Source organism: Erithacus rubecula (assembly GCF_903797595.1).
Source record: "Erithacus rubecula genome assembly, chromosome: 1".
NCBI classification, from domain to species: Eukaryota; Metazoa; Chordata; class Aves; order Passeriformes; family Muscicapidae; genus Erithacus; species Erithacus rubecula.
This window is the reverse complement of record NC_136658.1, coordinates 27,533,034-27,550,222: the sequence shown is the minus strand read 5'-3', so window position 1 is coordinate 27,550,222 and position 17,189 is coordinate 27,533,034. Positions and strand designations below refer to the sequence as shown.

The 17,189-nt window shown below is 39.5% G+C and overlaps 1 protein-coding gene across 7 annotated transcripts in view; it reads left to right on the top strand.

Moving 5' to 3' along the window:
- Window positions 1-17,189, top strand: part of TSPAN9 (tetraspanin 9) — a 166,781-nt gene that overhangs the window by 16,154 nt on the left and 133,438 nt on the right. For 3 of the 7 annotated variants that reach the window (XM_079309057.1, XM_079309051.1, XM_079309056.1), the window contains one exon: window positions 9,690-9,816. The exons of 3 other annotated variants lie outside the window; for them this stretch is intronic. The gene's annotated coding sequence lies outside the window, so the exon portion shown is untranslated. The remainder of the gene's footprint in view (window positions 1-9,689; window positions 9,817-17,189) is intronic. One more of the 7 variants, XM_079309052.1, reaches the window with a different exon arrangement.

Below are 17,189 nucleotides of genomic sequence, written 5' to 3'. Positions count from 1 at the left end.
TGGGATTCAGTGCCTGAGACTCTGAGCAGGACAGATAATACACATTTGTGTGGAGCAGTTGCAATGCACAGATTTCCTCACAGAAAAATTACAAGAGAAATTAGTTTGAGTTTCGGAAGAAAGAAAGCTTAAAGTACAATCAGGCTTTGCAAAGGACTCTGAAATGAACACACAGAGTTCACACACAGAGTGTTGACACTGTAGTTATTTTGGATTGTTCTCAGCCTAAACAAGCTGAAAGGTGATGGATTTGTCACATAAAACTGCTGTAGGCAGTTAATGTCAATTACTCAGCAGAACTTGTATCATGATGAGTATCTTTTTGGCAAAATAATATTTGTAATCTTTTGAAAGCATTCATGCAATTTTAGGTGAAAACAGAAAACTAGGTAGTTTGAGATGTCATGGTTTGATTTTAAAATATATTTTCTGTTTTAAAAGCATATTTAAAAAAATATTTTGTCTACAATTAGTTTATATTATCTCCAGTGATTTATTCTTAGCCTAAATAGTGTTTATGTGTCTAATTTATGTTTAGGTGTTGTATGCTTTGACAGCATTGTCTGCTTGTTTCTTACATGCTTTGTGCATATCCAAAATAATATAGAAACAGTCAGGAAGAAGTTAGTGAAGGCTGCGTTTTGTTCACTGTGTCAGGAAAATCCACAAACATCAGAGGTTGATGTCCAAAAAAGAGACAGAGGAGTCCTTCAGCTTTATTTGAATAAAGGGAGAGAGTCCCCTGGGGCACACACCTGTGGGGTTTTCTGTCTCGAGGTTTGGGAGGGTGCAGCCTCCTCTGATCCTGAACTCCTGGCTTCATGTTGCCTCTTCCTTTCCCCATTGCTGAGGCTCTGGGAAGGCACAGCCTTCCCGAATTGGCTGCCACATATTCCCCCTTGAACCCTCTGTTTTATCCCAAAGCTCAGAAGTTCAGGCTGTGCAGGCCCTTCCTTGTCTGTTTCAGGAGCCAGGGTGTCAGGGCTCTGCAGCAAACCTGCTGCCAAAGTCACTGGAGACACTAAGAGCATTTCAAAGACATTAGCACCCACACCTTCACCCATCAAACTGTTTGTAAAGACATTAAATTTCCTCTCAACTGTTTTGATGTTAAAATTTTTAATGGTTGCTGTGCAATTTCAACTTACAGCCTTGTGAACAGTGCTGCTTGACATGCTTGTCTTTAAGCCTGTTTGTTTTTCTCTTGTGGCTCGAAATTTTAAGTTCTGTTCACCTACTGGAAAGTAGATTTGCCAAGAGCTGATTTTAGTCTGGGAGCCTCACACAGGAAATGTCAAGTGTGCTCTTTGTCCAGGCACACCTTGGTGCTGTTTGGGTCATTCCAGAGACATGCAAGATAGGAGGACGACTTCAGGAGTGAATTGAAAATTTAAAATTTACAGTTTTGTGTAAGTAAATCAGCTATTAGAACTGGTATTCTTCCTTGTTATTTTTTATTATAAGCTTGGTACATAATTTAAAAAAAAATGAGGAAAGAGAGAATATGGAAAGCCAGTGAGTATGTGTAAGAGTACTAATTTTTAGCTTTTGCATTTACTGACATTTGTATATATCTGGCTTTCAAAGCTGACAGCTGAAATAAAAATGTCTCGGGGACAACATTGACCTTTGTTAAAATTTTTTTCTTGTCACAATTGTTTAGTGCTTTAGTCTTCAGTCTGCTTGGGCTTTTTCCTTTCTTTTTCTTTTCTTAATTATTTTTTTGGAGTGGGGGTGGCTGTTTGTTTGGTTTGGATTTTGTTTTGTTTTTTGTCATTTGTTTTTCCTTTAAAGCTGTTCACAGTGCACCTTTTATTTATTGGTGTGATACAGTACATGGTGAAGACTGAAGCTGGCAAGGAGCTGGTGCCATGGAATGTACTTTTTTACTGTTTCCTGCTTTTGTACTTTCATGCAAGTGCTTCCTTTGATAGTTGCTCAGAACAATACATAGCCTAAACTCTAATTCTTTTATTTTAACAATTGTTAGTTGTTCAGGAACAGTGCTTTACAGTTGGCTAGTACCAGTCATCCACAACTGGTGGATGAGGGTACAGTTGAGGGAATCCAGCCAAGCTCAGACAAATTCTTGTTTGTTATAGCATCCTGAGCTACCCAACTTGAAATATATTAAATTAGGCTGATGGACCTTTGAATCAGAAGATGTAGCAGAATGTGGAAAGAAATAAAGTAGTTTGAGCATGGAATTTTTTTCTTTTTTAGGAGAGGATGTCTAGACTTTTTCAAAGAGAAAAAGTCTAATATTCTGCACTGGTATAGGTTAAAATACTGTAGTGACTTTGTCCCTTTTTTTGTTCTCAGCACACAGTTTAAATGAAGCTGCAGATCTGTTTGTGTACCCTTGTTTCAAAATAATATCTGCTAATTCACCTTAGGCTCTTCTCTTTACATTATCATAATTCCATGAATACCTAAATGGAACAAATATATGAAATACTGGAAATTGAAAATATATAGTATTATTATGCATGCCATCCTATCTTTTGATTTAGTAGTCTCCTAAGATTCTTGAAATAAAGAAGGGGAGATTCACTGCAATGCAAAGACGGTAGAACCAAGAAAACTGTGTAGTTCTTTTCATTTATCATATCCTTATTATAGGTTTTAGAAGTCATTGTCAAGGTTGATGGTGGGGCTGTGAGTTTAGTGCATTTAAAGCAGTTTGGGGTTATAGTTAGATAATGAATACCAAATATAATACACAAAAATTCCTAATTGGTATGGGATATTAAAACTTGGTTTCAACACTTAAGACTATTTTCCACCTATTAAGTTGAATTTGGGATTTTCAAGTATGAATTTTTTTTTTTTTTTTTTTTTGCTGACAACGGCTGGGAGGTTCTTGTCCTGTTTGAAGACATCACTTGGCATTTCAAGGCAGCACATGATGTAATACTTTGTTCAGTGCAGCACCCCCAGACTGTGTGTTGTGGTACATCTGCTCTGATCTGACCACAGTGCCCACGAACAGGAAATCTGTGGGCACCGGTGAACTTCTGGTACTGTAGGAGCACAGCTCATGGCTGTGTCACCATGTCAGGGGAAGGTGGTCACATCTGATTGGAGGAATGCTTATTAGTCAGTAAAAATGGAGGCATTTCCCTCCTGTTTCAGTACCTTCTGTCATGAAGCCAGAGTGTATTTTATGGGAGTGTCAGGAAAGAGGGAGAAAACAAACAGGCTTCAGGCCCCCAAGGAATTTCTCTGCCCACAGCTGTGGGACAGTTAACAAAGATAATGGGAAATTGGGTTAGATGAGTTATTTTGCAAAAGTGGATGGATGCCAGACTAGATGCTGTATTAACTCAGAGATTCCCAAAGGATGGCTCATGTGCTACTTGTGGTATCTGAGCATGCCCATGCAGCAGAATTGTATTACCATCCTGAGAATGTGCATACAGCAGCAGCACTGCCATAAAAGTATGTAGCTGACCAAAGTGATTTTGAAACTTCTTGATGAGCTCTGGTCAACTTTGCAGACCTTGACATTCCTATCAAATATTTTTAAACATCATTCTGTGTTTTAAAACTGTATTTGTCTTTGTCTTCCTAAGGATCTAACTGGGCTTCAGAGATCCAGTGTGCTTTTTGTGATGTAATGCTGTCTGCTGATACTGGTGTGAACAGCATTGAATTTTTTGACAGAATTCACAAAACTGATGAACAAAAGTAGCTGTGTAATGTTGGTGACTGTATCTGTATGTGTAACTGAGAGTCATGGGAGCAACTTGAAGCCAAGTATTACATCAGATTCTGCATTCCAGGCAGTGATTTGGTTTGGCCCTGCTGGATTATTGCTGCTCTCAGAGTTTGTGTCAGCAAGTTTACTCATGATTGACATGATTTTTTAGCCCAGATTAATGGTATTAAGTGTAGGCCCCATCATTGACTACTGTAATCAGATACTTGGCACTAGCCTACAGCTGGCAGCCTTGGTGCCAGTGGTGGGTCTTGTGGAACAGACATGGTAGGGACAATGGCACTACAGATGTGATGTACAGGCAGGGTCACCATCTGTGTCATGGAAACTTTCCAAGGGCTTGCTTCCAGCCTGATTAAGAGCCTGTGTCTATGTGAGCATGTGCATCTTGGTACCCTTATCAGTATGTCTGTACTGAGAGAGGGGTATGGAGGGAGTGGGGACACTGTTTTAAATTTTCTTGAAACAAATGCAGCAAACTAAGCAGACAAGTTGTGAGTGGAGCAGCTCAAACATTCCTCAATGTTTCAAACATATGCCAGCACTCCTTGTGCATTGTATGGTGCAGGAAGCCCTGGGATAGGCATATGTCAGATGTCAAAGCCATTTCAAATACCATTTTATAAAACTGCTTTCATAAATTCCGTAGCTTCAGAGTAGTGAGCACCCAACAATCAATCAATCAATCAATATTGGAACTTGTGATGTTGCTGTCAGAAAGAGCATTGAATCTATGATACCCCAGACTCCTGTGTGCTTAGGTTTGTAAGGTGATGTCACTTGCAGACTCGTTCAGGTTGGAAAGGACCTCCAGAGGTCATCTAGCCCAGCTCTTACTCAAAGCAAGATCAGTGTTGACTTCAGACCAGGTTGGTCAGATGTTGTCCAGATGGTTCTTGAACATCTACATGGATGTTGATTCCACACTCTCTCAGATGCCTGTTCCAGTAGTTCAGAGCAGTGATTTTTCTAATATCCTGTGGTAACTTCAGTTGTCTCTTGTTCTTCTACTACAAACTTTCATAAAAAACCTGGTTCATGTTCTTGGTAACCCTCTCTTGGGAATTGAAAGTTTGCTCTTGTGTTCCTCCATAGCCATCGTAAGTGAAGCAAGCCCGTTTTTATCAGCCTTTCTTCACAGGCCCAGAGCTCTAATTCCTTGAGAAACTTGGTGACCTTTGGCAGGATTGCTCTGGTTTCACATGGAATAGTTTGGGTTGGAATGAACCTATGAAAGGCCACCTAATCCAGCCCCCTGCAATGAGCAAGGATATCTTCAACCAGACCAGAACCCCATCTAACCTGGCTTGAATGTTTCCAGAGATGGGGCATCTATCACTTCTCTGGGCAACCTGTGCCAGTGTTTTATCACCCTCATTATAAAAAACTTCTTGAATCTATCCTAAGTTGGTTCTCTTTCAATTTGAAACCTTCCCTCTTTGTCCTGTCAGTGCATGCCCTTGTGAAATGTCCCTCTCCAGCTTTCAGGCCCCCTTTAGGTGCATGCTATAAGGTCTCCTTGGAGCCTTCTCCAGGCAGAACAACCCCAACTTTTAGTGCATCTTCATCAGGGAGGTGCTCCAGCCCTCTGATCATCTTCATGTGCCTCCTCTGGCCTCACTCCAACAGTTCCACAGCCTTGATCAACACTTTCTTTTACTGGAGGCTCAGAACTGGTTTTAGCTCAGTGTTGAGTAAAGGAAAACAATCACTTCTATTATCTACTGTGTATTGTCTTGTGGATACAGTACAGTAAGCTTTTAGCCTTCATTGCAATTCTGAGTCCCATTTAGCCCAGTCTCCACTGGTACCCACAAATGCTTTTCAGCAGAGGTCCTTTGCTGGCAGCCTGTTTCTCTGGCCTGTCTGGGTTCCTCAGAATGGGAGCTCTGCCCTGGAGCTTATTGTCTGCATCCCCTGGTTTGCTGTCATCTTCAAGCCTGATGAGAGTGGACTGTGTCACCTTCTGCAGGTCACTGATAAAGGTGTTAAACAGGACAAATCTCCAGACAGACCTGTGCAATACTCTCCTTTTTGCTGGCCCCCAGCACAGATTATGACACTTCAACCACTGTTCTTTCAGCCCAACCTTCCAAGCAGTTTTTTACCTGTCTAGGTGCCCACCAATCTGCACTGTTAAAAGGCTTGCTGAAGTAAATCACATCCACTGCTCTGCCATTGTCCACAAATCCAGTTGGCCAGGCATTATTTGTCACTGGCTAACTTGTGTTGACTGGTATCATTCATCCACAGCATGTGCATATGCCCAGAAATATGTCCCAAGAATACCTGCTTCATGCTCCAGTTCATGCTGACCTCTGGAAAACAGCTCTGTCTGGTTGATGACAAGCTGACCATGAGCCAGCAGTACACAGCTTAATACTTAGCTTATCTATTAAAGCATTTCTCCTTCTTCTATCAGTACCTAATAATTTTAGGAGTTTCACTTTTTGTTATATGAACTTTGTTTTGTTATCGGTGCTCAAGATTTCATTGAATTTGCTGGTAAGGAACCCTCCAGAGAAGGTTTCCCTCTGAGCTTTCCTTTTTCTGCATGCTAATTAAACTCAAGTTAAAATTTATATGTGGAGCCTGAGGAAGAAAAGGAGACTTTTCCAGCCATGCTTATATATAAACAGTTTGTTTTAAGTAGAGTGAATTATAAAAGCCAGTATTTCTTTAATTTTAATATTTGTTTATCTTAAAACTTGGGTTATGGAAATAGATGATTGACTCTTTCCTCTTTTAAAATTCTAATAATTTCATTTCTGTAGCAAGCAGAACTTTTCCTTAGGCTGAAATATAGGGCTGAAGCTGAGTAAAAGTTCTCCCATAATTTCATGTAGTTAGTTGCTGTGGTGCAGAAATGTGCGTTACAGGAAAGGTCTCAATGCCATAATTTTAAAGATGAAATTGGCCCAGTGGTATTTTAAAATTGACTTCTTAGTTTTTAGTTTTACAGTGGTTAAAAATAAGGCATAAGAATTAATTTCTTAACTCAGGCATCTTTTCAGCCTTGCTCTTGGCTTACCTGTGCATTAATTTTAACACTAGAGGGCAGCTGAAACATTTCAGTTCTTTCAGAAAACCAGCTTTGGGAGAGCAGCTTTCATTCTTTGTTACCCAAAGAAAGGAGTTTTTTTAGCTGCCTATGATGTGGTGTTTATTTTATCAGTTAATTTGCTTTAATTCTTTCAGTTTTTTTAAATCTTTGAAATCTAGCTTCTAACTTTCTAGCTTGCTGTGTGCTTCTATAACTGCAATTAAACTGATCAGCAGTTGAAGAGGGAGAACAGTTTCACATTTTAGTCACTGTGAACACATACTGCTTGTGCTTCCTGTGTGATGGGTATTTTGAGCACCTTGTTTCAGAAACAGAGAGATGCCAGAGATGGGAAAGTTACAGATCTCTTAAATTTTCTCAAGAAAGTAGAAGTTTGTCTTATAGCACTTACAATTTATTTCATAGTTTTTGTTAGTATGTAATTTTAAATTAGTTTCCAAAACACTTGAGTTGTTGATCTTTTCTTATTCTCTGCTTTGCTTTAAAGCCATCTTTTTTTTGTAGCAGAGCTTCAAAATGGCTACTTCTATCCCTCCAGATATTATTCTATCTTCTCAGCAATCAGTAAAGTATCCAATATGAAAACTTTAGAAAGGAAAGGTCAAACCAATTAAAAACTACTATTTTCACAGCTCATGTGAAGATTGCCAAATAAGTTCTTCACTTAAACCTGAAATTGGAAACATAACTTATTTTTATTTAAAACATATGGTGAAATACATGGTGAAACATGTAAGTTGTTTTAAGGGTGGTTTGTCAGAGATGGGATATTTATCTGTTCTGGCTCTAAAGTAAGAATATATTCTGTCTTGTGAGTTAGTTGCTTTTGTATCTTTTTGGGTTTAATTTCCTCTCTTCCTGTTTTGAATCCATTACACTTATTGCAAGTGTTGAACAATATTTTTCAGCAGCTAAGTGATCAAATGTTTATTGCACTAAAACTTTGAATGGTGTCTGGAGCTGTAATAAAATAGTATCATTAAGCTTTTGAGAAAGAAGCTCTGTCTCTTAAGAGTTTAATCTCTTACACTTAAGAGTGTTAGAGATTAAAGCTGATTTTTCTGACTTGGGATCAGATATTTTTTCTGTATTTATAGATGAAGTGGTCTGAAAATTAACCTGTGCCTCTCTTGAGGAAATTTTGCACCTTTGCAACTTTTCAAACACTGTAAAGACACAGTGTTTTCTCTTTCAAGCTAAGCTTCTGAAACTGTGAAGTTACAAGGAAGTCTTGTCTGTTTTTGTCAAAAGCTGTATTTTCACTTCAGAGGTGGAGAGAAGAATTACAATACTAAAATAGTAGGCTCAAGCAATAAGATTTAAAAAAGATATTTTATTATTTTGAAGAAAAAAAATATTTATTTCAGACAGTGGACTTTGTGGTTTGGCTTGTGATGTGGACTCTGATGCCAAGTTATGGATTGCACTTCTCCAAGGCGTGAGGAGAAAAAGGCCTGAGCTGGGAACAGCTTTTTCTCTTTTTGTTGTGATATCCTGAAAGTGCTGCAGGTTTTGTGACTTTGCTTGGATTCTGCCATGATTTCTTTCTTATGTTGCAGAGTGTATCTGTTATCTCTGACACTTCTTTGGCGATTTTTGGACATAACACAAATATTCTCACCAGCCTGTACTGACTGATAGGGCAGATTTTGAAAATGATTGTTGCTTGCTTAGTTTTTTCATATAGAGTTCTGCAATGTGCAGGGCTGCTTGGCTTTTGGACAGTGCCAGACAACTGCTGTAGCAAAAGCTGGATTTGCATAGAAGAGATTAAAACCAATACAGTAGTAAAACATTTTCCTTTCTGTTATTGGTTCTGGATCATAAGAAGGAGCCAAACTGTAGAATTTTTATTTTGTCCCTAGCTGCCAGTCCTGCAAATTGAGAGATGATAAGTAGTCTTCACTTACAAAAGGAAACTGAAGAGAAGGTTACCGAGGGCTGTATTTCTCCCTGTGAGGCTTAGCTGGGGGTTGTGTGTGGTTATGCCCCAATCTTTCACTGTGCAATCTCAGTGTTTGGAGGTGTGGAGAAATTAAACCAGCTGTAAATTGTTTTGATGATTTACACTCAAGGGTAGAAATCTGCTCCCTCTGTCTGAACTGCATTGCCTTTGCAGGACAAAAAGGACCAATAAACCTTCCTTGGCTATTTTTATCATTACATTTAATAGATGAAACCATGGCTGCATGTTAGGAAATAGACCTGGTGGAAAGACACTGCTCTTCTGATGACATTTGAGAGCAAATTCTATTTGAGCTTGACTGCTTAATAGGCCATCCTTCTTTGGATGTGGTTCTCATAAAAGAAATTGCTTTGTAGTAGGCACTCTATATTTTAATATTAAGGTTTCATATTTAAAGGTCTTAGCAGATAACTAAGCTTTGCTTTGGTATTTTTCCCCTTTCTGCTTTCCTATTTTAGATATGAGTGATTGGAAGACTAGCCTTTTTCAGTAGCTTGCTTCATTTTATGCCTGGTTATGCAATGTCCTGGCAGCAGTTATTTTATGCTCTCAGGAGAAAATTTCTTACAGAAGTTTAGATTTTGCTAGTCCATTACAGCTTCCTCTAGTGTGTGGGAAATTAAAGGAAACAGTCCTTAAGCAAAAACATAAAACTTTGATGTTTTTGACATAAAATTATGCTACCATTCATTACCATGTACCTCTCCTGCACCATCAGCTTTCATTTAGATCTTGTCTCAGCTGTGCTGATCAGCAGAGAAAGTGAAACAATTTAAGGTGGTGAAAAAATCACGTGGTAGGGCGTAAGTCATGTTCTCTTCCCCCTCAAATCTCTTCTCTGTGCAGTGTGAGGAAGGTGTTGGATATCTTCCTGTTCTCTGCTGCAATCTGTGGTGGGGGGATGAGAACAGGGGAGTGTTTTTTCCCCTTTTATGCAGTGTGGTGTTGCTGTGTATGAGGAAGTCACAGGAGGAAAAGAGAAGAAGTTTTCCTGCATAATCCCACTGCCTTTGGAAGATCAGTTGAGAAATACTCTCCCAGTGGAAGAGCTGCAGCAGCCAGTAGGTACTGCTTATTTTCCTGGGCTTCTTTCACTATGAAATTAATTGGGCTGCTCTCTGCAAGAGCATCACTGCATTGGTTTGACTGGTGGTCTAAATTCTTTGGCTGGAACTTAAATTCTACTTGTAAGTTTGTTAAGTCTGTGAGGCACTAATGTAATGGTCTCTTCCTCCCTGAGGGTAGAAAGCTCCTGAGAACAAACACGGGAAACATTAGCAATAACAAAAGCCTCTTCTGTGTTGCTCCAGTTTCTCTTTAGTTTTCTGATGAAGAAGCATCTGGTACAGCCTTTAGCTGTCCCTTTATAGGCCATAAGTCCTGATACATTGCCAAGTGGCATAATATTATATTTCATTTTTATAGAGGATTTTGCATGGCAGAGGGAACAGTGCACAAAAAGTTTATTTGTTGCACAATAAGGTCATTCTTTAAGAATGAGGCAAAACTACAAGTGTTTTATTTTTGATCAGCTTTGACTTGTGATTAGTTACAGCTTCCCACAGCCAATGCTGTCATAGCAGTTTTTATTCTGGGTCATAAACAGTGATTGTAAACCGTATTAAAATAAAAACAACCAGCAAAAAAAAAAAAAACAACAAACCCTAAGAAGGAATGTGTTTGCAAGAAGATTTATATCTGACATGAGTCATACAGTTCATGAACTTCCCACAGATGAGCTCATCATAATCATAAGGGAAATCTTCAGTAGAAATGCTGGTATCTAAGTCACTCAGATATTACCTGCTTTTCAGTGACATAAGGTGCTGTGGATCAGCACACCTGCACTATGCAACTGTGTTCCTAAAGTATCCTATAGCTTCTTCATTCTGTTTGAAGCTAAACCTGCTTGAAATGTATTTATTCAGTTGCTTAAAGTCTGACTCACATGTCTTCTTAGTTGTAGGAGGTATCTTAGACTTCAAGAAATATCTGTGATAGTTTTTAATTCAGTTTATTTAATAATGGAAGTTGTTTTCAGAGGTTCCTAAAAAGATGGTATTAGAAGCTTTGATTGTAGAAACATTTGAAGATTTATCAAGAGGTAGGTATTGCATTTTGGCAATAAATACAAATTGCATGTTTTTAGAGGAACAGAACAGGATTGGCAGTGACACCTCTTTTTTTTTTCTATGTAACTTATATTTTGAGTTGAAGGAGTTCACTATGTTCTTACATATAAACCAAGAGATGCATATGTGACAGGGATGGGCAGTGTGTGATTTATGTCCTAATTATTCCTTCAGTAATTTAATGAATTCCTAGTGAGAGCATTGGTTCAAAATGGATTTGAACATTCTTAACTGGAAGTAACTAAAGCCAAGTTGGCAAGGCTTTGCAAAACACATTTCCAAGAAAAAGGAACTAGAAATTATGCTTGTCAGAGAGAAACTGCTAAGTGAAATCTTGTGCTATCCGTTACTTTAGTGGCCAAGTGTGATGTCCAGAATATCTGCACAGTAAGGGGATTTTTAAAAAATGTTTTCTTCGGAGGTAGTTTTTATTTGTTGAGGTTTTGGGGTTTTTTTGTTGGTTGGTTGATTTTGTTATTAACAGCAACGTGTTTACTGAATGTAAGAGCATGTTTTATGGTGTAGTTCCTTTATCTGCAAAGGAAATGAAATGTGGCTGTTTATAAGTCAGTCACCCCTTATCTCCAAGCCCTACTTTTGCAAGAGTTTGAGAAAGGCTGGGATGAATAAGAAAGCATGCAAAATAAATTTGAACTGTGCTGAACTCTCAGTGGACATGAACAAACCAAATCCAGAACCTGTCTTTGAGAATCTCCTCTTTGGTAGTTTAGTTTATCTCCAGTGCCAAGTTGTTACAGCAGCAGTTGACAGCAGGGCTTGGTTTCTTGGATAATTCTCTCTCATGTAGTTTGGCTGTAATTATTAAAGTAAGAACCTTGAATTTTTAATCTTACAAGTACAGACCATTGAAACATGAGCCCAATCTGCTGGAGTAGCACCATGTCTCCTCATAAATGAGCCTCAGTATTCTGTGCCAGCTGCTGGGCCTGTGAAGCATCACTCCATGTAGGTCACAGCAGTCCAGTTTTGAGGTGACAAGTTCATGCATCACTGTGGCAAGCCAGCAATGACAGGCAGTGCAGTACAATGAGATGAAAATGAGAAATAATCCTGTTCACTGTAGCCTCTAGTTGACACATGTTCTTGACAAATTCTTACTTTGGTTTTGCTTAAGTACCCAATATATTGTTCTAATAGCATTCTTACAGAACTGGTTGATCTGAAAATTACTTTGGAGCTGACGGCTTATAAGGAGTTCTAGCTAGTGGTGTGGCAAGGATCTGAGACAGGGATAGTAACAGCTTTATGCTGTATTAATTATAACTGGACAGGGATGTAGGATTTCAGGAGCCTTGGAAGTAAAGTGAAAGACAAAAGTTAAAAAAGGAATACAATAGAATAGAATACAATAGAATAGAATACAATAGAATAGAAGTATTTCAGTTGTAGGGGACCTAAAACTATGCCCTAGCCCAACTGTCTAACAGCTTGAGGGCTGACCAAAAGTTAAAACATGTTAATAAGGGCATTTCCCAAATGCTTCTTAAGCAGACAGGGATGGGGCATCTATCATTTATCCAGTCTTGGGGGTTCCAGTGCCTGACCCCCCCTCAGTAAAGATGTGCTTGCCATTGTCAAGTCTGAGCCTTCCCTTGTGCAGCTTTGAACCATTCCCAGTTTTGTTCCCCTCCTCTGGATGTGTTCCTCCACCTTCCCATCCCCCTTACCTTGTGGTGCCAGAAGTGCTGCCAGCACTCCGGAGAGGCTGCACCAGCGCTGAGCACAGCAATGATCCCCCCTCTGGCCGGCTGTGCTGCCGTGTTTGATGCCCCAGGACAGGGTTTGTGCCCTCTGGGCTGCCTGGGCTCACCCTGCTGACTGACTGAGCTGCTGCCCACAGCACCCCCAGGGCCCTTCCTGCAGGGCACTCCCCAGACTCCTCTCCCAGTTTGTATCTGTGCCTGCAGTTACTCCATCCCAGGTGCAGCATCTGGCACTTGTTGTTGTTACATTTCATGCCAGGGATGATTGCCCAATGCTCTATGCAGATTCCTCTTCAAGGCCTCTTGCCCCTCTAGAGAATCAACAGCACCTCCTGGTTTAGCATCAACAGCAGATTTGCTGATAATGCACTCAGCTCCTGCATCCAGATCCCCGATAAACACATTGCACAGAACTGTCCCTGTAACTGAGCCCTGCAAAACACCACTGGTGACCAGTCACCAGTCACCAGCCAGATGTAGCTCTCCCATTCACTGCATCCCTTTGAACTCTGCCCTTCAGCCAGTTCTTCACCCAGCACAGTGTGAACCTGCTCAGATCACAGCTGGGACAAATGGTCCAGGAGGATGCTGTGACGGATGGTATCCAAAACCTTACTAAAATCCTGAAAGAAGTAACAAACCAAAGATTGGATTAACACCCCACAGTGTTCACATAGAAGCTATTCAAACTGAACTGTGCTGAGATCTAGACAGAGTCTCTAGACAAGCTGCACATACTTCTTTTTCTTTTTGTCTTTGTATACAAATCATAGATTCTCTTAACCTCTCAGCAGTGTGGCCCCTGGATAGGAATGGGAAAAAAAATGAGAGTGGAAAAAAAAGGAAGGACACAAAAGGAAAAATTAGCTCTTTAGAAGTACAACAGACACTGTTTTGTGTGGGTTTTTCCCCCTCCCTTTCCGTAGTATTGACCACCTACTTAAAATCAAGATGTAGGACATGCCAGATTGATGGGCATTTAATCAAATCTATGTAATCTCTTATTAGTCTGCATGTCTGAGGCTATCAAAAAGAAATCAAAACAGCTAAATTACCACAATTCTAAAATTTCTGTTTTTAAAAAATTATTTTAACCAGAAATTAGGCTGAATGAATGACTGACTCCACAATCAGTAAATACTTAAGTATTCAAACTGTCTCCCAGGTCATGGATAACTCAGCCATAGCTAGGAAAACTCAGAGTATTTGTAAAGTTTTGAGTCTGGTTCTGACATTTTCTTCTCTTGTTTGCTTTTTTTAGTCCCATTCATTTATCCCTGCAGCGCTCTATGACTGCTGCCTTTCTGTAAACATCCATAGGTCAGAGGTATTCAATTTGGCATAAGCAGCATTCTCATGGGCAGTTTGCCAGGAACTCATAGGCTTCACCTAAATTGCACATTGCTGGGAATAATCTCATTCTCAGCTGCTGTTATCTTTTGTTTCTTTCTTGCTTGGACCTCCATCTGATTTTTTTACTGGGTCAAGACAAGTAGCAGTAATTGGTGGTATCTGTAATTCTAATAGTTTGCAGCTTCGAAGCATATTTGGAGGCAGGTACAGAACAGAGATACTGGAACTAATAGAAGAAATTTCCACCCAGTTCCCACATTTTTTATAGTCCCTACTGGGAGAGAGTGTGTACTGGCTGTCAGAGCATAGTGGAGCATCCACAGCTTCAGCTGTAATTTGTTAACAGTCTGATTTCAGCTCATTAAGAAATCTAGTGCAGCTTCCAGCCACAACAATTCTAATGCTCTGGGACATACATTCTCTCATCAGTGTGCTCCCTGACTATCCTATGAGGCTGCATGTATTTGAGATATAGGTTGGAAGGATTTGTCTGGAAATAGGTTTTGTCTGGACAGTTCAAACTCATTTTATATTACTCTTCAACTTATCATCGAGAGAATAGATTTTCTCACATAAAACATGTCTTTGCTTGGAAGATGAAAATGTCTTTTTAATACTCCCTGCTACTTATTTCTTAAAGCATAAGTCATCCCTTCCTTCCTGATGTGAAGGAACAATTTAAAATTAGTGTTTCTTTTTGTTCCCGTAGCGAGATCAGTGGGGGTTATTTTCTGTTGGAGTTTAAACTCACAGGGAGGGCTTTGAAACAATAATGTCTTGATTCTGGAGCACTTGACAAAACATATCTGAACCTATGCCACTGCAGGAATGCATGAGCTGAGCCTTGAGGAGAAATTATGGTGTTTCAGTGCAGTCATGAAGACTGACAGTATAGAAATTCCTCAAATCCCAAATAGTTACTCTCTATTCATAGATACATTTACTGAACACTAAACTTATGTCTTAACAAAAAGGCATGTTCTTGGCAGCAGGATGATTTTGACTTTTGATGAAAAAGAGACTGATTATCTAAGTGGGATTTTACAAATAATTTTTTTTGTGCCCAATTATTGAGAATAAACAGCATACAAAGGAATTGCTGATTCAGTGTAGACACTTTTCTCTCTGCTTTCCAGTGATCTTCACCTTGAGCAGATGGAAACTGAACCCGAAGCACACCTTGCTTTGTCACTCCTCTTTCCTCTCCCTGACTGCTGGGAATCTTTTTTTTATACTGTGTACATACACAGAACTGTAGTACCCTGATTTGTGTAGATTGTTTATCACCCCAAATTTAGAAGGAGAGAATCCAGAAGTCTTGTGCTTCAAATCAGATAGGTAGCTCACTGAGGATTCTTGTACCCAGCTAGGCAAGCCCTAAAATCTTGAGAACCATTATAGAGAGGAGGTAAACTTCAAGATAAAGTGCAACAGCTTTGTGGAAGTCTTGACTTTCTGGAAGTAAAGCTGGAGAAAGCAGATTAGGGAAAGTTCTGTTATTTGCTTTCCTTTTTTAGAGATGTAAGATGGATGTGTTTCCTGTTTTAAAGCGCTGCATTTAGTGACTGTGGCTGATGTGCTCCTCAGGGCCAGCAGTAACACAGACATCTGCATGAGAAATGTTAAACCTGCAGCTATTGTGCTTTGTGAACTTCCCAAATGATAAGAAGGTGCCTGCCTTTACTACTGGTATTTGGTTGATGTCTTGAGGTTTCCTGGAGCAAGCCCATAAATTAATTTGTGTCCTTTTATTTCCTACCTGTTGACCTATCAGGACCCTTTCTAATTGCATGATAATGCAGTATGCAAGAAAAGGGTTTATTTGTCAATATTTAGGGCTGTAGCAGCTTGTCTAAATAGGAAGACTGTGAAAGCTTGCAGTCTTTTAGGTGTAACAAAAGAGTAAAGGAAATGCTCAGCAGATAAAAGCATCTCCGAGTCACAGAATACAGGCTCTGTTGGATTTGACAGCAAACACAAGAACCAGGACCAGTTTGTGGGAAGAAGATACCTCAGGAAAAATTAATTTAATCAGCCAGCAGGTAGTGTAGGAGTTGCTGCTTCACTTCTGCCTAGACACTATTAATGGCATTAGTTTTATTAATATAAAACAGAGCTGCCCCATGAGTAAGCAGGTGGATTTGAAGGTGCACCAGGGAGCTGCAGCTGATACTTCTAAATTCTATCAGATACACAGGAAAAGCAGAATGCCTGGGGACATGTTTAACCATTTAACTGTGAAAATTCCTCACTTCTGCTGGAAAAGTTTGATTTTTGCCTACTGGCCATGCTGATGGCCAGCTGTCATACCCAGTGATGGTTCATTTTGTCAGTGGTTTTATTTAGAGTGTTCTGTACTGACTGAACATCAGCTCTTTTAGTATCAAATTGAAAGCCATTAACTAAATTTCTTAATACTGGCATGTCTAGGTTAGGGAAAAGGAGGGGCTGAGTGTTAGCAAGATTTTCTGTGGATTGCCCAGATCTAATTACAGATGTTACATGTCACTAATAGTAGTTTCCTTGGATTTTCTTCACAATTAAGTTGCAGTCTTGCCACTCTTCACCATTTGCTTTCTTGAATGTTCAAAGGTCACATTTTTAATGTTCACAGGGTAGTTAAAATAAAGCAGATAAGTAACACTCAAGGTTGTGTAGATGATAAAAGAAGATGGGGAATGCTAATAGTTCAGCTGTGCAAGGCAGCCTGGGAGAAAATTCAAAGTGAGAACTTCTCAGGAAAGATGAGATTGTAAAAAAAGGAATTTCTTTGAGGTAGAAACCCTTGACATTTCCACATCATGGAAACATGAAAAACAGGAGGCTTGTGCAGACTTCAAATAAGTAATTTGTTGGAATGTCAGTAAGCTACTTCAGTGTAACTGTGTCAACCAAGTGAATTACATTTAGGAGCTGCTTTGCAAAAAGCAAACTCGGGAATAGGAGCCATTCAGGATCATGGAAAACAGATTGGAACTGTAAGAGTTGGGGGAAAAAAAGCACAATACTGTAAGTGCACTGTGGATATGCAGTAACAGCCATACAGGAGCTCAGTATTGCAGCTTATTTATCATACTGTAAGCCTTTTTATTTGTAGAGGTGTATCAGTAAATTTCCTGTTGGAGCTGCAGTTTAAATCAGTTCTTTAAGTGGAAAGATACACAGTGGCAAGCTGAATTTTGCTGATGTGATGATACAGTAAAATTTTCCAGTCTGTGCCAATTTCAGT